Source organism: Haemaphysalis longicornis, unplaced genomic scaffold (assembly GCF_048455015.1).
Source record: "Haemaphysalis longicornis isolate Haplotype H1 unplaced genomic scaffold, Haemaphysalis longicornis Haplotype H1 scaffold_1, whole genome shotgun sequence".
Lineage (NCBI taxonomy): Eukaryota > Metazoa > Arthropoda > Arachnida > Ixodida > Ixodidae > Haemaphysalis > Haemaphysalis longicornis.
Genome location: NW_027526203.1, coordinates 406,842,017 through 406,867,638, shown reverse-complemented (window position 1 = coordinate 406,867,638; position 25,622 = coordinate 406,842,017). Strand labels below are relative to the sequence as shown.

Here is a 25,622-nt window from a genome sequence, read left to right as displayed (position 1 = left end):
AATGGGTGGAATTACTCTTATCTTTATAGAAGCCTCTTTGTTGGATCAGACGGTACCTAGTAATGTAGCTTGTGGCTTCGCACATACGTGCAGGCGGGGGGGAAGGGGGGGGGGGTATTTCGCACTCTTAATTTTACTGGATACAGTGATACATCTTAACGCGGAGCTCAGCAGGAGCCCTTGCCGCAAAAAAAAAAAATAAAAAAAGCGGCGTCGGCGGCGGCGTTGCCCATGATTGAAAAATCCCGTAGCGCTGCCTTGCAGCGCCCACTGAAACACTGCAGGGATGATAGGCGCTGCCCGTACTGCAGCCGTGGGAGCAGGAATGGGAAGTGTTGACCGCTCGAGGGCGCCGCTTGGGAATACTTTCACGTAAACGCTAGGGTTAAACACGCCGTAGCGTTCGCTGCCTCTTCTCACGCGTGATATATGTGCTGCCGTATACCTGGCCTGGCGCAGTTCAGTTTCTCACCGCTGAGTACGATATCGCGTTCCACTCTTCAAGATGTAGCTTAAGCGTCCTAAATTTTTCAACTATAGAAAAATACGCCTGCTGCTAGAATGCTTTCGTTTTCGGAGCAGCCCGCTACTTTATCGCACTGTAACAACAAAATTTCATGTTCTTGCAGGTTCTTATTCCCGTACTTCCTGAAGATCACCAGCGAAACCGAAGATGCAAGTTCCTTTCTGGTTGAACAGAACCCTCGTGACAGCACCCAGTTCACCCATAGTGGAAGAAACGAGCTCGAAATTATACAAGACCGGGAACTTGGCTCTACCGTCACAGCCCCTGGTCACGAGCGAAACCTCGTACGCGTGGAAGTCGGCGCTGCTGAAGCGTGTGGTGGTTTGGAAACACCAGCAGCTTCTCGTCGGCCACCGATCCCGAGAGCCTGAAGCAGATGGCTTCACATCCGGGTACAACCAGCAGCCATCATCGGTCCGCTCTACCACCGTGGCGTGTTCGGCCACATTGATCATGTTTTTTTGTTATTACCGACATTCCTCCAATTCGTCTTGTGGACCCGTACAACACTAACGTTTTCTGCGAATACATATCTATATTTTTGGCGATGTGGGTGGTATATTTCGTTGCGCCTACAGCTTATTTGTACTTGCGTTGCAGTCACAGCAACATTAGTCTTTTGGATACGGCTTCGTCTTTTGTACATATGCATTTAAGGCCCAACACACACAAACGTGTGGGTCAACAAATTGGTTTACTAAGTGGCACTTGTTTCGGTTTCGGTTTCATAGCCCTGGGTAGTCGCTGCGAATGTTTCCGAAATTTTATTGGTTTCGGTTAACTAATTCCGCCACTATGCGAAGAGAAACTGCACATTAAAAACGGTGCTCCAGCCGGCGCGATTACGCTAGCTTCCTTCAAGATGCAAACTAATATTTCTTCTTGCTATTCTCGTATTTTCTGGATAACAAGCGTAAGACACGAATTGTAACACTTGCAAAAACACAATCGGCTGAAAAATTGGCCGCGTATCTGCTCCTTTCGCTGTGTTACGGAAGAACGACGCAAGGCAGACCTGGGCCATGGCTGCCATCATTTAATGACATGGTCTACCTGATGATGGTGATTGAGTGGCGCATACCCATTGGGAGATTCAACACGTTGCAAATGTTGACGAAAGACGGAAGTCGACTGGCGCCCCTGGCAAGTAAATGTCTCCCTTCTCTTTCTCGCTTACCTCTCATGCTTTGCCTCTCCCGTCTCTTTCCTCCCAAGAGAACACACCAGAAGGTTGCTCAAGTTAATTGCCAGCGCTGCCGTACAGCGGGTACGCGCGTGAATCGAGGCACCCTACTACAAAGTAGAACCACGTTGCCCTATAGTCCACGAGCGTTCCAAGCGGAACGTGGAAGCTATCTAGCGGAACATTTCGTTGCTGTTGCCGTTTGATTTTTTAAAATGCTGCCAGGTAGCGCTGGCAACAGCAGGCAAAGGTTTTCTGCAGTTGATGTAGTATTTTATTTGCTATCGCAAAGACCAAGCATCCGTAAATTTTTAAATAAAGGAACACTGCAAATGTTACTCATGTACTGATTTTCGTACTTATATTTGCGTAATGTCTTGTTCTTGTTCAACAAAGTTGACAAGTATAAACATTAACACCGTACTTAGACGTTTAGATTTAGCTGTGGATATATAAGACTATTGCTCAGTTTCTTTCGCTTTGGCCTGGCTGGCTGGCTGGCTGGCTGGCTGGCTGGCTGGAAAGACTGCCGTCTGTAATACAGCGCCCACACGAACAACCTGAGGGTCTCACACCAATAGCTCAATGAGCAAAGTCAAAGCGAAGTGCCCTGCTTCGCGTAAAGCAAGAGGGAGACGGTGCTCCAAGCGAATCAATCATGTTTATTAGTTTGAGAACTAAAATTCACGAGTAACTACCTTAACTTTTGCGCGCTTAGCCCTGCGTCAGGTTGACATGAGGTATTCCTGTCAAACGTTCAACTCGCACAGCAGGTCATTAAGTAGTCTGCCCTGCTAAGCATATGGTGAGTCCCGAAGTGACGATGGCTGTAGTCGATGTCATAGAAGCAGGTGACTCAGTTGTAAGGCGTTTAGCACCGTCATTGAGGTCGAAAGGGAACTCGGCTCGTGCACACTCCGTGGGCGTAGGCCCGAAGGTGAGGCCCGTACCGTCGGGCACCAGTCCAGCAGATGGTCCCACGACCATCGGCGACGGGGGGGCAGGAGCAGCAGCTGGTACACCGGGCCTTGTCGTGCAGCCAGCGCCGCATGAGACGGCATCCCCAGTACAGGGCACGGAACAGATGATGCACTTCCAGGCACCCGAAAGTACCCGTGGCGGCCTCAGCTTCGTTGCCGCGAGGATCCGATGGTTGTTACACGCTTGAAGATGCAGGCACCTTGGCCTCCGCGAGTCTGATGCTGCTGCGAACCTTCCAAGAATAAATGCATGTATTGTTGCAAACATTTCAGGACTCGGTTTGTTTGGTTTAGTGATCGAGAGACACTGCAGAGGAGAGCTCCGTATAATTTGGACCACCAGAATGGGTGTCCAGGCATTTCGTCCCCACGGAATTTCGGCTACAGCGGCTGGGTTTCGATCCCACTACTTAGGTGTAGATCTCTGTTCGCTTTTTTTTTTAATGCAGAGCATTTCAGTAACTCAAAATGTCACCTGCGTTGACGTCCGTAGTCCGCACCGTCGTTGTCCCTACTATATAAAAAAGAAAATACTATCCGGCGCCAGGTTTTGATCCCTCGACCCTGCGGGCGGGACGCAATGTTCATGGTGCTCTACCCACTGCGCCACAAAGCCGACACAGACTGGGACGCTACTAACGCGCCTTATATCGTTGACTCATTCAAATTACTGCCGACGAGCGCTCTCTCGTCAGCAGTTGCCACAAGTGCAACAACATTAACGTAACGCAAACCACTTAACGTCGTGCGCCCCCGGAAATGCTCTGCATTTGATCGTGCCCCTCGCGAGGGGGATGTTTATACAGGAACTCCTACTTCTAGCGGGCTCCTGGCGCCCTCTTTCTGCCATTGTAGAGACTATGAGGCGGTCTTCCAAATGCGCCAAATTTGAATTCTACAAAATCGATTTTTTTTTCGTTATACTTCTACCAGCAGGACACCTGAGGCAAGTTTTTTTTGCATGGTAGTCTTTCCCAACGATTTTCTCGAGGCATTTTGCAATGAGGAACACCGATTTTTTATATAGTAGGGAGGGGTGCGGTGCGGACTACGGACGTCAACGCGGGTGACATCGTGAGTTACTGAAATGCTCTGCATTTAAAAGAGAGGTATAAACAGGAACTAGGCGCAGCCTCCACACAGCTCAAATTTAGTACTCACCCTGGGAAGATGGAAAAATGAAGAAAGAAGCCCGCCGCTGTATCGTTGTGCTGACAGGGCGGCCATTTGCAAAGGGCCGCATTTCAGAATTGCAGGAGCGCAACAAAATGACGTCGACCGGGCGCTGTTCGACGGTTAAGTAAATTCTTGTTAAACATTTAAAAAATTATTCTTCATATATATGAATATCGCGCATCGTCTGGACCGTTCAAGCAGTCACCCAGCAAGTGGGTTTCATGCACCCAGCACGATTGTCCTACACTACAGAAGAGCCCTGGACTGGTCCAACTCTGGTCTGCTGCATATATCATTGGTTGAGCTACCCACCTGGCTAGTTATTGGGAGACAGCGGCCCTACGCTGCGTTGCCACCTTCTAGGTATCCTTCTTATTGGCTCGACCTGTACTTTCTCGCAATGGGCCTAAGCGATTAAGGAGCTGTGGTCACCAGTTCCCTGCCCCACCGTTGTGGAAACTGGGGTTCTCGGTTCTTGACGTCCATAACTTCTGCATTCTTCTATTCACCATCCCGCAACTCAAAGCCTAGCCCAAAAGCCATGAACAGAAAAATCACCAATGTGTTCAAGATGTTTTCAATGTGGAATCAAGTCCCAAGGACTTTGACAGCGTACTGCCGTTCATCAGCTCCCCCTTCCAGCACCGTACGACTCGCTCAACCTTGGACACTATTCTTCAATTCTCTGGTATCCCCTCCGGAAGAAGCCTGTCCCCTCACCTGCCTTCGCGGTCTCGTTTCCCAAAATTGCTCTAAACCTATGTCGGCTCAAGCTAGCATGGGAACTGGGCTGCTGGCGAACTCATCTGCTGGCGACGCTGATACGGGGCTGCAAATAATTTCCAATCTTTCTGCTCGGTCCAAAGAAAATATTATCCTATTGTTATACAAAACAAGCCAGATGCCATATCCGGGCTATGGCCACCTGCTTTAGAGAGCAAACGCAGAAAATAAAGCTTTGATCCGTGACCCTCTTTATTTGCAGAGTGCAGTCAGTCGTGGGAATGCCCCGTCGCGATGGCTGAGTGGCTGGGATGCGTGGCTGTATTGAGCCGGGAGCCCATAACAATAGGATAATATTTTCTTTGGACCGAGCAGAAAGATTGGAAATTATTTGCAGCCCCGTATCAGCGTCGCCAGCAGATGAGTTCGCCAGCAGCCCAGTTCCCATGCTAGCTTGAGCCGACATAGGTTTAGAGCAATCTTGGGAAACGAGACCGCGAAGAGAAAGATTCTCGAAACCACAATGATGAAAGAGTACTCTAGACGTACTCATAGAATAATCGCACCAGCGCTAGCCCCACTTTACCCACACACGAACTATCCCTTTTTCCCGAATTGACGCCACGAAATATCATTGTAGGGAAAGGTATTCTTGCAGCGTGCAGCCGCTGTCTTGCGCGTCTTTCATGAAGGCAGGCGCATGCCGTGCAGAGGAGACGCTGTGTGAAACAACGTGGGGAAGTGTCGGCGTAAAAATTCACAAACTTTTTTCTGTGCTAAAACAACAAATGTTCCGATTAAACTTCCTGAAATAAACTGCGATGATTTGTACTAGTGAATGCCTTGTATTTGATATTTTATTACGAGCACAACAATGCGCAATTTAGTGGTGATTATAAGCAGGAAAGGCGATTTTTCCAAATTTTACAAATGTTTTCTCGCACATTTCTCCTCTTCTCAGTGTAAATATTTTTTTACGAATTTTCCACAGTGGTCAATTTTAGAAAAGATGCTCCATTTACTGAGAGAGTGGGCTTGTATTTGCTATAAATGTTTCAAAATGCGCAACATCGGGTATTTTCTGAAAGGAGTAACGAGAGCAAAAAAAAAAAAAAAGCAAAAGCGTTTTTTTTTTATATGACATAGGTCAGTCCAGAACCTCAACATGACGTCCACAAAGAAATGGCGGTGTTTCAAGAAGAAGTGATTTTTATAATGAGTTTTTTTGTCAGACCTAATTTTGCTTAAAACCCTGTATTTAAAAGGGCGGCTACAAAAAGAACAAATTTTTTGGGACAAAAATAGTTTGAGGGAGCATTGCGGGCCATGCAAGCATGAGACGCGATTTTTCCCGAAGAAAGCCGTGATGGTAGACTTTACAGCTGGGACGCTTGGCATGGAATGACCCAGATGTCAGCTACAACTTTTTTTAGTCTGTAGACTATCAGGCTCTAAGCCCAAGTTGCTCCACACAAGCGCCCACGTGACGCGTCGCTGACTCGTACGCTAGTAGAAATATCCAAGGCCAGTTAAAGGCGGGAGAAGAGTCAGCGAAGTTAATATAGGTACTTAGAAATTAAAATCAACCGAAACTTGTATTTACACCGTAAAACCAAGGTGCGGAAAGCACTTTTTGCGCTCGGTGAGCTAGCACAGCAACCAGCAGCACGACCACACATTTGCGAACGCTTTTCGGCTTACGGAATGCAGTTGCTAGATATTTTGGGGAATTTGGGGTCGCTTACTGCACGAGCATTATGCAAGAATTAGTTGTCTAAGCCACTTTAAATGCTAAAAATAAATAAAAATGCAAACAGGCATTATAATATATACTTTAGTTCCCCTCCCAAAACTTGCCCATACACTCCCCCCATGGTTCCTTTCTTGCGTTCTAAAATTACCAGAGACATTGTTGAACATATGCATTGTTTTTATTCGCGTTACAGCGTGATAGGTACTTTTTTTATAAATTGTAGTTTGACGCAGCTTGCTGCCGTAAGGTCTCAGCTCAAACAATTTGAATTCACTGCATTCATTCTTTTTTCTGACGGAACGAGAGAAGCGGAAGCTTCGACGTGTAGCTCGCTCAGGCCTCGAGGCATTGACGTGGCCCCTCGGTGTGCCCCCTGGTGGTCAGTCCGCCGATTGAATTCTCACTGAAGCCCCGGCACTCGGAGGCGCGCTTCTCCGGGACGCGAGGAATGGCGCCGTCCAAGAGCCTGCGAAAGAAATGTTATGAGCTTGATATCCCTTTGCCAACACTACGGGATAAATGCTCATTCTTAATCCAATACATCAGCATTCATATTTATTATTACACCCACCCGTAACCATTACTTTATTAGGCGCACTTGCGTGCGCTCAAATTCGTTGCACCTTCGTGCTGTATGTCTGTCGGTCCTTCCTCCCCTTCCTTCCCCCCGACCGTCGGGTCCGTCTGTCCAGCAATGGAATTTCGGCAAATGACGATGTAGAGCATACGATTAGAGTCAAGAGCTAAGTCTGCGATGTTGTAGCACGCACTGAAAGCGTGAAATAGTGCACTGCGCAGTGCCACAGCACAGATTACATTTTTGAGTCACATGATATGGGCCTTGCGGTCATTCGTCGAATTTCTTTTATTGGAAGAATGGATGGGTCCCTCGTGTGCATTGCTGTGAACCGGAACTACGGGATTCGTTTGGAATGCAGGACGCTCGAAGCAGGGTTCTAGGAAGGTGGGGAGGGGTGGCTTAAGGAACTTCAGCCCCCCCCCCCCCCCCCCCTTAAATTTCGTTCCGCTGTCATGCACACAACCAAGGCAACCACTTGCGTCGAAAACCAACCTAGGATTTTGTCTAGAACCCCAGGAATCCTGCTTGTAAAGCGCACCTACTCTCCATTGGTGGCCCGTTTCCTTCATGGCATGCCTAACTCCTATGCAAGGGCTTCCTTCATCCATGGGGTGTTTCGTGAGCTCGCACTCCACGACGCGAATGAGAGTCGCTGCACAGAACAAACTATAGAGAAGATTCGCGGTTGAAATCGCAGGCCTGGCTGTTTCAGTACGTCCATGCAACCACGACCCGCCGGAAACTAGTTCGCTAACGACTTCGGACTTCCTGCCCCCCCCCCCCCCCCTACATGATGCAAATTTACCTGCTAATTCGCTGCTACGGCGCCGTTCACGCGGTGAACGATCTATTGCCACAGCTACAAAATTTGGTAGTTTGCCGTACAAGCGGCGCAGCAGCATCGAATTAGAGGGTAAATTTACACCATGTAGAAGCGGCTTTCTTATAAATGTACACTTTGTTGCCAATGAAACTTTTGTTGCCTTGATCAAAATATTATCTTCTCAACGTATAAATGCGGGGCAAATTGCTTCGAACTGTGAAGCGTGGTTAAGTAGCACGACGTCAGTGAGGGGGACGACGTCAAGGGTGAGATGTAATTCCCAAAGAAAGGAGGCCTGCGGTCGTTCCTTACGTGCACAATTTCTCCCACCGCCTTAAAAAGGTGGCGGGGAAATGCGGTGCCGATGTTGTTTTTTTTGCCCCAGAAAAACTAGCATATATGTGCTCTGCTGTGAACGGCGAGAAAAAAGGCAACCGCTGTGCTAAGAGGCCTGCCACGCAGTTTCTTGGTTGCAAACAGGGTGTTGTATGCAAAGTGCGTCTATCTTGTGGAAAATACAGTATAGGGCAGACTGATAGGTGCATTAATGACAGGCTCCGTGAGCACCGTACAGCTGTTCAAGCGATCCTGTAGGGGGGCATTTACTGAGCATTGCCGCCGCTGCCTGTGCGTTCCACACTGTTTTCCACGTTTCGAGAAGACACTGATATTGCGCTATTTTACGTACCACGCCAGACGTGAATTGTTTGAAGCGTGATGTATTACGAAAGTCGGGGATAACTGTATAAGCAGGACATCTATGAGTTCGATAAAAAAAGAAATAGATTACCCAAATTCGCACTTGCCACGTGCGTAACAAAATGAACCACTTGACTTCGTCGCGATTTTTTTGTTACTTTGGCCATTGTCACGAATGCGCCATTCCTGTATATCGTATGTGTTATGGTAAAAATTTCAGTTGATGTCCAGCGATAGTCCTGTGCGGTCTCTTCTATGTTGTCCCGTTTATACCATGCTAATTAACCATGTTTCACATTATCTTCTCACCTTTTTCACCACAACTGTACATTTTGGCGTATTTCTTGTGCCAATAATTTTGGTGCAAGTATCCGGAGTACAAGGTGCTCCTACGCAATATACTGGCATAAAAAACAGGTGCTAAGATTTGTCCCCAACCGTAGCATACAAAAATTTTTAAAAATATTATTCAACGACAAAGCGATTATAAAAAAAAATAAATCGCCCACCCACAAGTTGCTTGTTTCGTGCTTTGCCCATTGACAATTCCGAAGCTGTGTTTTGTAAGTTTTAGATGAATTATTTCTTAATTTCCATTTTTTTTGCATCAATCTTTATTAAGCAAATATGTGAATATTTCTTCTACATTTCCATATTTCTGTAAGTGCTATGTCTCCTTATGTAGACAAAACAGAAAATCGCAAGCAATGATAGAGATTCTGCCACAATTCTCGGAACTTGCGAATAATTTTTGTATCAAATATTTCATTTTCCTTGTTATTGATAGTAATTAGTCCCGTATGTTCAGTTTATAATTGTAGACTTCAGTTAATAGTTTCAATTATTAGTTATGTATATTACCACGTAATAATTATCTATTTATATTCGTATTTTTAATCCATTGAAAAACCTATGGAGGAGGAGAAGGGGCAAACTCCCCCCCCCCCCCTACCTTCCGAGAAGCACTTTCTAGTGGCGTAGCCCCAACCGTTTCAAAGCGAAGAGCCTTAAATCTCTATCCGCATCCGTTTTAACCTATTCACCAGTCTTCACTGCCATCCTGTTGAGGCACTTCGCTGTCACGGTGACCCACGCTGTGCCCTACACTCTGAGAAGTCCTCGTGGAGCGTCTTCATCCAAGTGCTCCAGAATGGCCAATCTAAGTGGCCTAGTAGTGTGCGAATTCGGCGAATGACGTGGTGGAGCATTCAATTTGAGTGAAAAAGGACTACTGTGTAGGAATATCGCGAAATTCAAAGCGCCATTGACGCCTTCCGTGCTGTACCTGCGCACATGGACTTTTGGTCAAATCATGGCTTGGGCTTCGTCGTCCAGCGAATTTGCACACTTAGTCACTTAAATTCGTCATAGTGGAGTGCTGTGGAGAAGACGACCTGCGGGGACTTCTGAGAGTGTAGGCATTTATTCATACTATGCATTGTAAACCAGTAACAACGCGTCAGCCACACAAAGCTTAGAATTCAAGGGCGCCAGCTTCAAAGAGGTACGATTAAGTAATTTTAGTTTAGTTAGCGCACAAGATCTTTATAATCGCGCGGTTTTCCTAAATTGGGACCAACGAAACCTTTGACTACCATAGCGACCCACTTTCCTGCTGCCAGTAGCTGCGCAGCACTCCGAACACCAACGCTTCGTACCAGCAAGCCGACTGACTACAAAGTTGTTTCTTGCACGCCGCATTTTTTCCCTCACGAAACAGTTTGAAATACTCATGTATAGAGGAGAATTATAGTCCCAGGGCTGTTGGACATCCAGTAAATTGCGTATATTTACAAGGCCCTCAATGAAATCCCAGTGACTTGGATATTTTTGGGCACAGCGGCGCACGCGTTCCAGAAGCTGCTTCGGAACGTACCGTGATAGCATATACGGGCGCCACACTGGCCAGGGCCAATGTCTCCGGGCACTGGCAGCTGCCAGGTAGTGTTTCAGACAGAGAAATAATGGCGCCAGAGAAAGGGCGTCGACCGATGCCCTTGCGATGAACGACTGGCGAGGTGGTGCGTCCCTGAAGACAAGCAAGGGAAACTGTGAGGTGGTGCAAACCATTCTCATTGCAGCTCAAAGAAGCAAAATCCAAAAATGGGACGTCTTCTTAAATAAAGCACCACGGACAGCATCAGCAGGAAGTGACCAAAGAAGTAGAAACTGCTTTCTCGCAAGTGAGGCACCCTAAGTGTGATAGGGAGCGGTATTTGGCTTTACGTGTTATTATAACAGTGCTAAAAAAACGTGCGTGTATAGTAGGGTGCTCAACGATGGAGCCAACTCGAGCCAGTGGTGTACGGCCTTGCGTGCGAGTAAACGGTGCGGAAAATAACGGTACAAACGGGTATAGAACTACGGACATACGTCGCCATACGTCATCACAACCATCACCGTATCCTTCTACGGTGAAGACCCCTTCTCACTAATGTAGATAATATCAATTGTATCAAGATGCCCCTGATAAGCGCCAGTAATCTCACTCCTCCCAACCGTAGGGAAATAAGAGGGAAATCTTTCTCCTTGTGCAAGACTGTGAGAGACGAATAGAGTACGAGGGCATGCCATGGCCTCCAAAGTGTGTTTGCGCTTCGCGTGTTTAACAATACGTTCCTACTGTCGAGTGTTCCCGCGGGAAAAGAATTGACCCGAATCTTTTCTTTCGCCCCGCTTACTCCCACGACGGAGCACACGTTTACCAAAGAGTTTACTAGCGCCAGCACTGCCCTTACCCAGCGCTTCGCGTTGTTCTCTCCACCGGTGCTCGAACCCGTTGCCGTCATCGGGCTCATGGTCAGTTCGTCCGTAGCGCCGGAGAGACGTGGGTAGGCGAAGCTGGCCTCGGCCGTGAGGGCGTTTGGCGGAAGACGGCTCTTGCGCGTCTCAAAGGTGTAGCAGGACTCGAGGTGCAGGGGAACCATGGAGTTCCGGCGTCGGAGCTCACTGCACCGGTTCAGTGTGTCTCCATCCAGTGCCTCTCGGTGGGAGAACTGCCCCTCGCCGAATCTTGCGGGAAGGGAACAGCATCACGGATACCCTTCACTCTTTAAAATTCCGTGAACACCCCTCACCTTTCTCGAATAAGAAACGAAAAAAATTTATGTGGAAAAAAAAACCCGCTCGAGAAAAGCTATCACATGTTTAAATCCAGTGTAATGTTTAAAAAAAATGGGGCAAAAAGAAAAAAAAGAATGTGAAGAAAAGCCAATTTTTAATTTCGAATAGGCGGGACAGACGATGTTATACGCTGGTTAGATTTCCGCTGACAGAAAAGCTCCGGAACACATTCCTGCAGAAACTAAAGAATAAAAATGCAGATAGAAAAGCCCAAGAGTAACCTAAAAATAAACCGACGGCATTTTGAGTGACCGTCCAGTTATCGTGCCTGAAATTTCAGGCGATAAGCAATGCCAAGAGCAGCGGTCTTAGGTTGGTGAGGGGCAGGTAGAGGGTAGATTTCAATAGGGAAAGCATGAAACTAGTAAAAGGTGAGAAGCCCAACTTGCTGCTAGTAGCAGCCAGGGTGCAGGAGGTTTGCATAACCCGCCAAAACAAATCCGTTGTTTCAACCAGAGGTAATGACGACTGAGTGCACATGAGAAATGAAAATATAACTACACTAATCAGACTCTCCACAGAAGCTGCAGGAGGATTAGAATATAAGGAAGGAACCGGGAATCTTAGGAAACGAAGGAACTGACTGCGAAACGAAGATATGTGACGCTGTCAAGAAAGCTTTATGAAACTGAATTGACGGTGCTGTGTGATTGACGGAATTGACGGAAGAAAAGTTAGACATTTGCGTGTACAACCTGACAAAGATTGAGGAAACGATAAAAAGGAGAGGAAGTTTACGAGCAACTTAGAAAAATCTATCGATTGGCAAAGTATAATGTCGCACTCAAAAGTGAACAAGGTGACGCACATCTTGGAAGAGAGAATAAAAGTTGCCGAACACGTCTATACGTCACTTGTACGCCACCAACGTTGGCCAGGAAACAGTCCTGAACCTACAACCTTAAATCGCAAGGTCCTACTAACACCTAAGAGAAAGCGGAAAAGCTATTGAGGGTATAAGAGAAGCATCCTCACAAGAAGACAGTATTACCGTGGATCACATAAATGGGGGAGGCGAGCTTGTTGCGATTGTTGCAGAGGCCACATTTGTCGGCAAGTTTTTACAAAGGTAATCATCAACCGCTTAAGATACAGCCCGGATTTTCAACAGTCGGGACAATAGGCTGGCTCTTCGACAGACTCAACCATTGACCAGCTTCAGGTCATCATGCAAGTCATGTAGAAATGCGCGGAGTACAATAAAGCCCTTTACATCGGATTTATAGACAACATCTACAATGGATGCCAAAGAAAAATAATGCTCCGCAAGAACAACGAGAAGTTCCCGGAAAGAAAGGAAGTCGGACAACGGACCCAATCTCGAGAAAATTGTTTACAGCATTTGATGAACACATGGACAGTTGCTTTAGTACCTGGACTCAGAAGGCGTCTCGTATATTTAGACAGGCATGAATAAATCAAAGTAAAGCTGATAGATGTTCTTGGATTCCGCTCTTCAAAATAGGTAACGAAATGCTAGAAGTGGGCGAGTACAACTAGCGTGGACGAGTTGTTACTGCTAATCTCTACCGCGGCGAGGAAATCCGGCACAAAAGTGGTGTGCTCCACAAAAACTCAAAACAGGAATAGTCCGCTACCTCTCTCACTGAAAAGAAGGCATCAATGCGCAATGCCGGTCATGACATATGAGGCAGAGAAACGGCGTTTTACTGCCCATTTCAAATAAAAAACTTACATAATCTGAGTTTCTCAGACCTTAGCCCGATGAGTTACGGACGAATAATAGTAGGCGTAACTTTCAGGGACAGAAAACGAGAGTCTTCGATTCGTAGGTTGGGAGGTATCAGTTCAAACTAAGAGAAAAATATATTTGGGCTGGGGGTGTAATGGAATCAAATAACAACCGGGGGATCACGAGGGTAACAAAGTGGCTATGGAGAGACGGGGCTCGAAATCAGAAAATTCGAAAGCAAAGACTGCACTGGGGCGGTGCAGCTACAGGTGTGGTTGGAGGTCTATTGGAGAGGCCTTCGTCTTGCAGCGGTCTTCTATTATGATGATGCAGATAATGTTGATAGCAACGACGGTTGTGATCTGACCTTCATTTTGGTCATATGCTCCACATATTCTGGAGAGCGGATACCGCAAGTTTTGTAGTCTATTGATATGGAAGTTGCTGCTAGGTGCTGTGATAGTGGGTGAGTGTTTGTTTGTGTCTCAGGGAATATTTTTTGTAATGTTGCAAGAATTTAGTAATGTTGCAAGAATGGGCTGCAGGGCGGGGTAACTTTGAAGCAACGAACTAATTTTCGCGGGAACGCTTGCCGCAACACCTGCGACCTGGGAGAAAGAGCACGCCTCATTACACCGCCTACATTATTCAGCAATGCCATGATTATACGAAGCGATGTTTCGACCCCAACTGGGAATGCCCGATGACATGTCCGAATAGCCTTGGGAGATGTAGCCAAGGCCTATAGACGTTCAACGTATGGAGAAAAAGTAGAAATGAGGAATAAGTAAAATTTTTAAAAGTGAAAATAGGCCTATGCTCTTCACGGAGGCCAAGAAGCCCTACATGAATTCATCGACCGTGGGAAGCGGACATCGGGAACAGACTAGACGACTCCTACGTGTTGAAAGACGAGGGGACGCCCACCTGTATTTCGCAAGTGGACCCCGGCGGAAAGTCGTGCCCAGTGAGGACGGGTAGAACCAAAGGTCGTTGGTGGCTTCCAGCGTTCCAAGAGCGTGCGTACGAGAACGCGCCGCGTGATTACTGCGGTTTTCGTTTCGCTCTCAGCGACTGCCAGCGATGCGCCACGGGGCAGCACGTGATGGTGGTGTTGGCCCATAAACTGACGCATACCCTCTAAGGGGGATTGGCCAAGAAGATTGTGCTGATCCACGGGCTCACTTCGCCTTCCTTTTTGCCCTACACCGACCATCGCATATTGCTGCAGTTTTATTAATAAAGTTCTTTGTTTTGATACCCATCGTATATGACATTGCTCATCGTTGAAAGAACCAGTTGTCGGAGTGGAATTCAATGCAGACAACACGGTGCATTAAGCATCGCTGTTGTTAACCATGCTGGAACTCAGACTGAAATACGGCGATGATGATAGCGGCCGCGTGCTGTCCGTTATTTCTAACATTGTGGTGACCCCCGTTTCGATAAACTGCAGTTACTTTTGCTCTCTACAGTTGTTCAGGAAATGTCGCTGAAATAAGGCAGACGTTAAACATGTGCGTAAGAACTGATACCTATAGCAACTTTTACAAGTTTCACTTGGATATCAATAATGTCCCGGCATCGGCTAGAGATCAAATTCAAAATAACTGATATCGCTGTATACGTTGTTGATTGGCGATGGCATTGTAGGAGTGACATATGAGGGTGTTTGTTTTGCTGAGACGAATGAACCTACAAGGAAACGCCGGAGTCGACCTTACAACAGCCTAACTACAGAAAACCACCAACCAGTTGGTCCAAACGGTAAAACGCCTCGCAAGGAAAAGAGCAAGAATGAGCGAGGGAAACACAATTAAACTCATTCAAGCAATAATCATGTGTCGAATATCGTACATCCCGCCCTATCATCGGCTCACCAACACAGAAGAGAACCAATATCATTATACGAAAGGCCTACAAAGCGGCGTTGGATCTTCCAATCTTCACAGAGAACGGATATTTTTTTCAACACGGTCTCCATAACTCCTTGTAAGAGATCTGGGAAGCCACCTCACAGCGCAAAAAGAGCGTCTCATAAGCACTAAAACGGGCCGCGCCATTCTCTGGAAAGCAGGCACCCCACCTGAGCGAAAATGACTCGACGACATGACAGTTATGATGGCTAAACAACGTCTGCATTTAAAAACATTCCCCCTGCCGAAGAACGGGGATCTTAACCTCCACGAAAAGAGGAGACAGGCTGGGTTAAGTTCCTTCCTCGGAAATGTAAAGATCACGAAAATACACTGTATTCGGATGTCCACATGTACGATGGCACCAACGCCACGATCTTAATAGTGGACTACAGAGGAGCTGTCCAAGACCATGACCCCCCTCCACACTGGAACAGAGGAGGAGGAGGCCGGGCCATCCTGTTAGCTCTTCTAGGGGAAGGATGAAGCCGCATTTTCATATCGCAACGCGCCGTGCGATCACTGAAAAGCTCACCGTCCTAGCAGGCCTCGAATCCTTCCACGGAGCCCTCGCGACAGTCTCTTTACCTTCCAAGACCTTACGGCACGTGACCGCTTCTCAAGCCACCAGCTCCCTCCTGCACACCCGGATTTATCCAACATTGAAGAACGGCTATGGCGACTGGCGCAAACCCATACCCTCCCTTGTCGCTACCACCCGCACCGCATGTATTCTGTCTACCCCTCCCTCAATTGCCCGGCTTTCGGAGCAGTGTAAACACTCTACCATGTACTGTTGCGACCGAGCGGGGGCACCGGATCCGAGCTCCGTGGCCTCCGACATACGAGTGGTAGCGTGTATGATGCGAGCGGCCAGCCGCTGTTGCAGCCGTGAAGAAGTCCAGAAGCCGTAGGCTAACGTAACTGTTTACTTCATAGCGAGAGGTGAGCCGAAGCCAAAGAACAATGCCCCGACGGGCGAGGTTACAATACAGGACTCGAGCAGAGCGACAACATCGATTCGCTGCTCTAACAGGAATGGTTTACAACGCTTGGGCAGCTGTATTTATACCCAAGAGCGATAACGGTCAAACGCCAACAGGCTGGAACACGCACAACACTCTTTCCAGAGTTCGTAAGCCGTTCATAGCCTCGGGCACGTTGAGTCCGAGAGAGGGGAGAGGAGGACTCCGTTGCGATCGACGGGGCCTCTGTGTCCTTGAAGAGCGTGGAGACGAGCCACGCAGGCAGCCGCCGAAGTTCAGCCGCCGCAGGCAGCCGCCGAATGCGCAGAGAGCGAAGCGTCTGACGAGGCTTTGTCGCAACTTGTTGCCGACATGACTGCGCCTGTTTTCGAAGGCGCACGAGTGGCTTCGCCGCACAGCCGAGGAGTGATGCGGGGAAGTACTGCGGCGCTGGCCCATTCGTAACAGTACCTTCGAACTGTCTCAACAACCCCTATCCCCCTTTCAGGCGGTGGGCACTGGGCAGTTCCAAACTACCCAACGGGTGGTCATGGCGAGGGCTGCTGCGGTCCCCGGAACGCCGGTCACCAGGCCCCCTAAAGGGCTTTTAAAGGCTCAATGAAGTGTTTGTCCTCCTCCTCCACCTGGCCGCAGGAGCAATTCCAAAGCGCTTCAGGGGGCTTCTACCCTCCCATAGGAAAAACTACTACTACTCATTGCATGGACCCAAGGGCACGACGGCCTTTAGGGGAACGACGCAGCCGACCGGGTGGCAACCGATCTCACACACAGCGCCGCTTATGACCACGAATACCACGTTCCACTCTCCACAAACTTTGGAAACCGTCTCTTCAGCAAGTTACGATAGGCACTTACATTAGGAAAAAATGGGTCAATCATGAATGAAAATACTCAGCAGTGCGCAGAAGTATCAACTTTATTTCCCACATCCATGTCTCGTCCTCGGAAATGGCACGGAGATACAAACCCCCCACTCACCACTTACACAGAGACATGGGAGGCGCTTCATGGTCAGCGCTCATTGAGGGGGCGGAGGCAGTAGCCGTCGCATCTGGAGCCCGGACCTCGGGTTTCACCTGTGGATTTTTTTGCTCCCCTACCCATTACCCTCCCCATTTCACTCTCTAATAAACGTTTTTTTCATCCATCCATCCACCTACCCAAAAATAAGCAGCAGAGACGATAAACAAATTCTCAATGGCGGAGGCGTGAAGCCAACGTGTGCGAGATCCTGTAATGCGGACTCGGTTACTCCAGGTGTTCTCGCTCTCCTTCACGGAATTCGGGGACGTCGAAAATTTTCGTGTGTGCGGGACATGTTAAGACCCCTGCTTAAAGACGCCGTGCCACAATTCTCCGCTGCGAAAGGATGCGCCTACACTGCGCCTCCCCTCCCTCCTGCGCATTCCAGATCATCTACCCAGACTGAATGATGAAGGGAACGGCTAGTCGGAGCACGACTTCCATCGAGATTTCGCACCTTGTTTCAAGATTTTCTGTTAACCTAGCATCCCTGGTCATCCACCTTCAGAGTGGGAGGACTCCTGATTTTTTTTTTCCTTTTCTGTGTTACCCATTATTCAACCAAGCAATGAGCAAAGGAAGGCCCAGTTGCGCGGAAGCGACCCCGAGGGCCACTCTGGCTGGTGGACAGGGCAAGGCGGACGGCCAGGGCTCCCGGCATCCCGAACTACCCATGACTGCAAACAAATCGTCTGCTCCCAAGAATAATGTTACAACTACTATTGCTGCTACGTGCGACTTGTAGCGCATTACGTAGGGGTCCATAGGTTGCATCTGAATTTGTGTATAGTTTTCATTTACATGTTTGTGTAGACACGTAGTTCCCATGTGCATTTATCTCTATTTTACCATTGCATTTGCGTATACTGATATTTGCACATTGAATAGCCAAACAATCAATAAGATTTTTCCTGGTTCCCTGCGCAACTTTATAACGCTTCGTTCGCTTGTTCCCCTAACAAGTGTGCATATTTTTTTCTCTTCGGAATTTTTTGTTACTGTCATGGCTACAGTTGGCAAGCGTTACCTACTTTGTTTATTCCTGTAGTAACTGTACAGCATGCGTCTCTTGCCGTCTGTCGCTTAGCGCTAGTAAAAAGCTGGTGGGCTCAAGTTTTTAACTTGTATCGTCGTTGCTGCTCTTCCATTACAACAACAAAATAAAATGACCGATTCCTAAATATGTACAGAAGCCTTTCATCTCACACAAATCCCCGCACATTATCTGTGTTTCTCTCAATATTCACCAACTTCACACGACAAGGAACAAGGAAGATTGATTAGGGTAAAGAAAACAAACATGGGTTGTTTGTTTCATCTAAATCAAAAGTGCTTCCGCCATTTCCAGCAAATTCAAACAACGAACAAATATCTGCAGTGTAATGTGCATTGAGTCCTCCTCATAGCCAGGTGGAATTGATTGTGCGGGGTGTATTTGCACGCGATATTTGGCAACCTGTAACGGTGCTTACCATGCTGTATAAAAGAGTAGAAATAAAAAAAAAACCACCCGCCTCTTCTACGAAACTTGCAGATAAAAACACTCACCGGCACGTGACGCGCTTTCTTGCGCTATCGAATCGCGGGAGACGTTGTTCGACGTATGCGTCATTTTTATTCGCGTTAGAACAGCTTAGGGGTTCTTTGCTATTTTACAATATGAGTCGGCATGATGCCGTAAGCCCGCAGGGAAACAAATGAATATTTTCTGCAACTAAAGTGCTTCACTAAAGCGAATAGAAGCGGCGGCTCTGACAGGGGGGCTCGCACAGGCGTCGAGGGAATTACATCATCCCTCTGCGAGGACGTTGCTGGCGAGACTGCCCATCGATTTCCCCCCGAAGCCCCGGCACTCGGAGGCGAGCTTCTCAGGGACAGGAAAAATCGGCCACCTTTAAGCCTGCGAGAGAAATATAATGCACTTGATACTCTTCTGCCAACACTCCCTTCAATGTGTGTTTCTATAAATTTGTCGTCTGACCTGTTCATAAAATTTGTTTTCATGGGACGGATACTGATATCGAAAAGGCACGTTTACCTGTGCCAAAATTCTTAGCATTACCTTTCCACTCGGATTTCTCAAGGTATTACAGCAGAAAAAACAGCCAGTACAATCATTGTTCCCAACAATCCTCAACGGCCCTTTTATTTTTTTCTAGACACTTCTACATTCTGCTCTAACGAAACATTTGTCCGTACATAAGCCGTAAAAGTTCCTACACAAGCCGTAAGCCGGACTTTCACGGCTGATAGGTATGTCTTTGCCTTTACATACCTACCTGTGTGGTATGAGCCAACACAACATGCAAAATAAACGTAGGAATTCCATACAAATGCTTCATCAATTTGTTCGCCTCATTAAAAAATGCAGTATTGAAGACTTAAAAAGAAAACATTTTATTCTCACCGCTATTTACGTAAAGTAACGACTTTAACCTTGATGAAAAGCCGTAAATAATGCCTGCCTGCCTTGCCTGCCTTGCCTGCCTTGCCTGCCTTGCCTGCCTGCCCCACTGGCTGGCTGGCTGTCTGTCATCCGGCCGTCCATCCGTTCGCCTGTCTGTCCATCTATCCGTCACTCGAATGAACCGTCCGGACAAAAAACAGGCGAAAGAATGCTTGATCACGTAGCATGCATGAGAAACGACATTCCAAACTACGAAAACTATTGCCATGGCTTATGCATGTCCACATTATTCAGCGCACAGGAGACCACGGGCCCATTTGAGGCGAAATTTCAGTATATAACTGAGAGCTCCAGCGCCCTTTAATTTACACATTGAATAGATTTTTACGATATCAAATGAAGCGCGCCTAAAAACAGTGTCAAAAAAAGGTAAGATAAATCGAAAGACGTCGGCTGGGGCTGTTTCGGAAACAGAATCTCAACAGGTCCGACAGTTCGTGAGACAACAGTGAGAACGCGTGAAAATTGAATTGAGCCCACGTCCATTGCATTTATGATGGGAGGAGGATGGAGGAGAAGAGCGTGAGGTGTTGAAGGGGGAGAGATTAAGTGATGTGGATGGGGTGACAGAAGTCTACCATCTCTCTTCGTTTTTTTTGTTTTTTTTTTTTTCAGTGAAGCAAGCCGATACGCTACCAATTTCAGGTCCTCGCAATCGCGTACTGCGAGTTACATTATTCATTGTCGCTACGCCATCCGTCTCTAACTGTCAGTATCCCCTTCCCCATGCACGCTGATACGTAGCCTTGAACTATACCTTTGGTTCGCTCCTCTGAGATAGATTGATACCAACCGCCATTATTTTATCCCTAATACATAAAACCTGTAATCATACCATTTCTTTGTCAAGAACCCTACTCCAAGCTGCTTCTTTTCTGGCTGCACTCAATAACAAGGAACACGTGCACTATGAAACTGTGACACAATCATAGGTTCTTCTGACGACACTTAACCCTGTTATACCACTGGAAAGCCTACCTTCTGTCAATCCCCGTGGAGTGTCTTCACGACAATGCTCCAGAATAACCAGTCGAAGGGGCCTGGTGGGCAATTTAGTGAACTAGGGGGCGGAACATTTAATGTGAGGGGAAAATGGTCCCTACGCAGGCACATTGCGCAACTAAAAACGCCATTCTCGCCTTTCGTGTTGTCTCTGCGCATGTGCACGTTTTTAGTCAAATCATATGTTGGGCTTCGTCATAGAGGTAAAGCCCTTGCCTAATTCTACAGCTGCTGCAGGGAATTTAATGAGAGCGAGGTGAAATTACGAGGTTGTTGCTAAAGGGCACCGAACCGGTACTTACGAGTGGAGGTTTAAGGCAGTGTTGTCCTTTGTCTCCACGGCTGCTCATACATGACAAGACTAAAATAAAAATTTGAGGACAGTAAAATAGGTTTCAACTTTTAATGTATGCTACAGCCGCAACGGACAGGAAGTAAAACCCATCCCAGTATTAATATATGCGGACGACGTAATGTTACTAGCATATGAAGATATAGTTTCCAACCGCTCAAAGATATGTGCATGGGACAAGCCACTGATCTTGGATTACAGTTTAGCACTGAAAAGTCAGAATTTGTTTTTTTTTTTAAGCTGACCCGCTCCTAACAAATAGGTATTGGTTCAACATGCAACAATGCCGCAGATGAAAATGGAAATATCGAGGCGGATGAATAAACTCAGGCCAGGATAGCTGAAAACGCGCGAGGAGCAGTCAAGAATGAAAGCAAGAACAAACGGCTCTATTATAAAATACAGAGTACTGTGGGGATAAAACATATGAAGCAATGATAGGGATCTGCTGGAAGGGTGTAATGGTACCGACCCTTTTTGTTTTCAAACCCAGTTGTGTTCCCAATGAGATTCAATCAGCGCTACAAGTGAACCAGAGGGAGGTATGTCGATTGGCATTAGGAGCGCGCACTGTTTAACATAACTAAGGAGCCGGTGCAGAGGCACGTCGGATGGGCCTCCTATGAAGTGAGAGAAGCGCAGAACAAAACGTTTTGCGAAGCGGATTAGAAACATGGATGGCGAGAGAGGGGCGGCCAGAGATTTCCGGTATGCATGAAGAGCGTTGACACGCAGGAAAGAAAAAAACGAGAAGGCGTGGGACAAAGAAAATGAAACCTGGCAGCCCAGGGGAGAAGAGCAAGACTATCAAAAAGAAAATGAAAGAATCGTCGACAACCACTGGGAAAAAGGTTCGAAGCAAAGAAATCCTTAGATATCTACCGAATCGCCATGCAGGAAGTCACGAGGGAAAATTTCTTTGATAATACTAAAGGGTGTGTATTTCTTGTTGGAGCCAGGACGAGTTTCCAGTGAACAAAGACGGTTACCCAGGAGCAGGTACAGGATGGTATTTGCGCAGTCTACGAAGAGAACCGGAAATCATTAGACGTATTGTAACGGAGTGCACAAGTATCAGACCGGTCGCCAGTGATGGAGTATACCTCTGCCCTTGGAAGCCCGGTGTTGAGCTTAGCGGGAAAGTAAAATGGAGTGCAGTAGAGGTTAGTAAAAATAAGTTTCAATATTGGTGGGAAAAACAGAGCAGCGAGAAAGGCATCCGAACCAACTGAGACGAGCGCTGAATTACTATAAAGGGAAGCTTTTTTTTCCTTTTGAAGGCGAGGTGCATGTAGAGCGGCGTTATAACTAATGTCACTGTGCCATACCGTCCGGTTTCAAAGTGGAGGGCAATAAACATCATCAACATGTGTCGGACCGAGCAGGCGTCGCTGGAAGTAGGGGGAGTGGTAGAGCGCACTATATATAAGCGGCCACGAGAGTGCTGGAAAAGAGAAAACTGGAGAACATGTGTGTGGCAAAAGAACCAATTGAAGATACGTGTACTCTAGGTTGTGTGGCTAGGACCCTAACAGTATTTGCTAGTGATTTAGTTCTGTTCATTTCAGAGGGAATGTTATATCTGTGTCCGTATCCTTTTTAACATATCCACCGGTCCTGATTACCGCAGTGTTGGCGCAGTTTGCATCCATAGTCAGACACGCTGTGCATATATAAACAGCCAAACAATCACAACTTGATGCTACGCGTTGTAAAGCAGTGACACAAAACGTTCCCCGCTTTATCCAGAGGAAGCTTAGGATATACGGGCGCTAGCTTCGCCGAAGAAATAGAAAGAATTATTTTACTTCATTTAGTGCACAAGATCTTTAACACCGCACCGCTTTCCTAAATTGAGGCAAAGGTAAGCTTTGACTTTCACGGCGCCCCACTTTCCTGCTGCCAGTCGCTGCGCAGCACTCCCAACACCAGCACTTCGTACGAGAATGCCGACTGACTACACATTTCTTTCTTTCGCGCCGCATTTCTTTTTTTGCGATACAGTTTGAAATACTCATGTAGACGGGAGAATCATAGCCGCATGGATGTTGGGCATCCAACAGATCTTCAATAAAATCCTCGTCGGCAATTTTTGGGCAAAGCTAGCTCACGCTTTCCAGAGGCTGCCATAGAAAGTACCTTGCTCGCGAGTACGGGAGCCGCGCCGACCGGGGCCAATGTCTCCGTGCACTGGCAGCTGCCAGGTAGTGTTTTAGACGGAGGCATAATGGCACGAGAAAAATGCGGCCGACCGATGCAGGGGTGAGGCACGACGGGCGAGGTGGTGCGTCCCTGCATACGATCAAGGGAAACTGTGAGGCAGTGCAGACCACACTCATTGCAGCTCAAAGAAGCAAGACTAGTATGCAGCTAAGTCGCGAGTCTTTTTAATCAAAGGAAGCATCAAGGACAAGCTTAGCAGTCAGTTAGCCAATAGAAGGAAGCTACTCTCCAAGAAGCGGGCTCCTCTAACTCTAACAAGGGGCGTTTTAGTATTTTGTCTCAGGTGGTATCGTAACATTGCAATTTCCAGCGAGTGGCGTACAGTCTTGCGCGAGTGAATGGTGCGTGAAAATGTCACAAACCAGAACGGACAGGCCCAACGACTTCAGACGCTCCTACCTTAACGCTTGATGACTGGCTTCCTACTAATTTCAATGTCTACATAATGAGTGGGACCAAGATGATGCTCATGTGATGCAGTCATCCCGCTTCTCCAAAACGTGGGGAAAGGACGAGAAGTAAAATATTCCTCCTCGTGCATGGCTGTGTCAGGTGAATAGAACACAATGGCACGCCATGGTCTCAAAAGTGTGTTTGTGGCTCATGTGTATCAGGATATAATAATTTCGATTGTTCCCTCGGGAAAAAAATTGACCCGAATCTTTTCTTTCGCCCCGCTCATTCCCACGACTATCATGGTGGAGCACACGTTTACCAAATAAGAGTTTACTAGCACCAGCACTGCCCTTACCCAGCGCTTAGCGTTGTTCTCTCCACCGGTTCTCGAACCCGTGGCCGTCATCGGGCTCATGGTCAGTTCGTCCGTAGCGCCGGAGACACGTGGGTAGGCGAAGCTGGCCTCGGCCGTGAGGGCGTTTGGTCGAAGCCGCCTCTCGTGCGTCTCAACGGTGTAGCAGGACTCGAGGTGCAGGGGCACCACGGAGTGCCGTGGTTTGAGCTCACTGCACCGGTTCAGCGGGTCTCCATCCAGCGCCTCTCGGTGGGAGAACTGCTCCTCGCCGAATCTGTTGGGTAGGGAACAGCATCACGGATACGTGAGATGGTGCGCTAGACAGGTTCATTCATACAACGGTAGAAAAGCTCTCGGGGACAAAACAGCCATCTTTCACCAAAACACAATCTCGCTACCCTGGATTCGACTTCACCTTGATCAAGCGACCAAAACGTTTGCCCTCAGTCTCGAGCGTCTGTAATGCACCTGTCCACTGCGACGGTAAGGCTGGTGATGGAGTAGAGGAAGCTAGGAATCTCTGGGTCCGGACAAGCCACCTCAAGAACTTGAATTTGGCAGTATTGTCCAGAGAGGGAAACTTCGATCTGATGTTGGAGGAAGTCACAGTCAATATAAGGGCTATCATAGGATTAAGCGAGGTAAGAAGAACAAAAGGCTTCATGGATAATGAATTATGGGCACATGTTGTGCTATCGAGGGCGTCAAGAAAAAAAGCACGAGGTAATATTCTTGATCCCCAGAAAGATTCCAGGATTAATGAGGAGGAGATTACCATTATTAGCGGCAGAGTCTGAGTTACTGTGATCAAGCAATAAAATTGACACGGTTTGGAGATTACAGAAGCTAATGCATCAACATCTAGCTGCAACGATTACGGTATACAGTTTTTACGAAGAGCAGGATCAGCAAAGAGTAAGGAACAGCACGTTCCATGATGGTGATGGGAAGCTTGAACGTAGATGTAAGTAGAAAGAATCTATGCGAAAGAGTAGTGCGAAACTTTGAACAACAGAACGATTTAGGCCGAGCTTTGACCGTCGGACCAAGAAAACTCGATGCCCCAAGAGAAAAATGTGGTTTGGGAGGTTCCGGGAATTGAACCCGGGACCTTTACGCTGTGAAACCGGTAACAAAACCACTGGGCCTCCCCAAAGTCTCGATCCGCTCATGAAAATGGACTTTGAGCTTTATGAACTTCGTATTGAGGTTGTGTAGAGTTCACAATAAACCAATTAAAACTCACTTTGTGGACTGAAGTCATGGGAAAGTCAATGAACCCAACCAACATTTAATTACCTTCAGGACACTGAGTTTTAATACACTTAATATAACGTTTCTATAGAGGAAATCAAAACTCCCACCTTGTAAACTGTGGCCAATGGAAATTCAATAATCTTGTTATTGCAAAAATGCAACAAGCATTTTATTGCCTTCAATATACTGAGTTATAACAGACAGAGTGAGTTGTAACATATTATGCATTGCCTTTATAAAGGGTGAATCGAACTCCTAAATTGTAGACTGTGGTCATTAGCCAGGCAATAAATTTTTATTACGAACACGCAGTGAGCGTTTTGTTGCCTTCGTTATGTTTAGTCTTAATAGACTGTTGCGTTTTTATAGCTGACCCACGGAGGTCT

At 47.3% G+C, this 25,622-nt stretch overlaps 1 long non-coding RNA gene across 1 annotated transcript; it reads right to left on the bottom strand.

Annotated features, from left to right (window-relative positions):
- Window positions 1–6,521: 6,521 nt before the first annotated feature.
- LOC144172454 (uncharacterized) lies at window positions 6,522–24,326 on the bottom strand. The gene is made up of 3 exons (XR_013323012.1): window positions 23,980–24,326; window positions 11,182–11,455; window positions 6,522–6,807 (listed from the first exon to the last, which is right to left on the bottom strand). It is a non-coding gene; the product is annotated as an uncharacterized LOC144172454 (long non-coding RNA).
- Window positions 24,327–25,622: the final 1,296 nt, after the last annotated feature.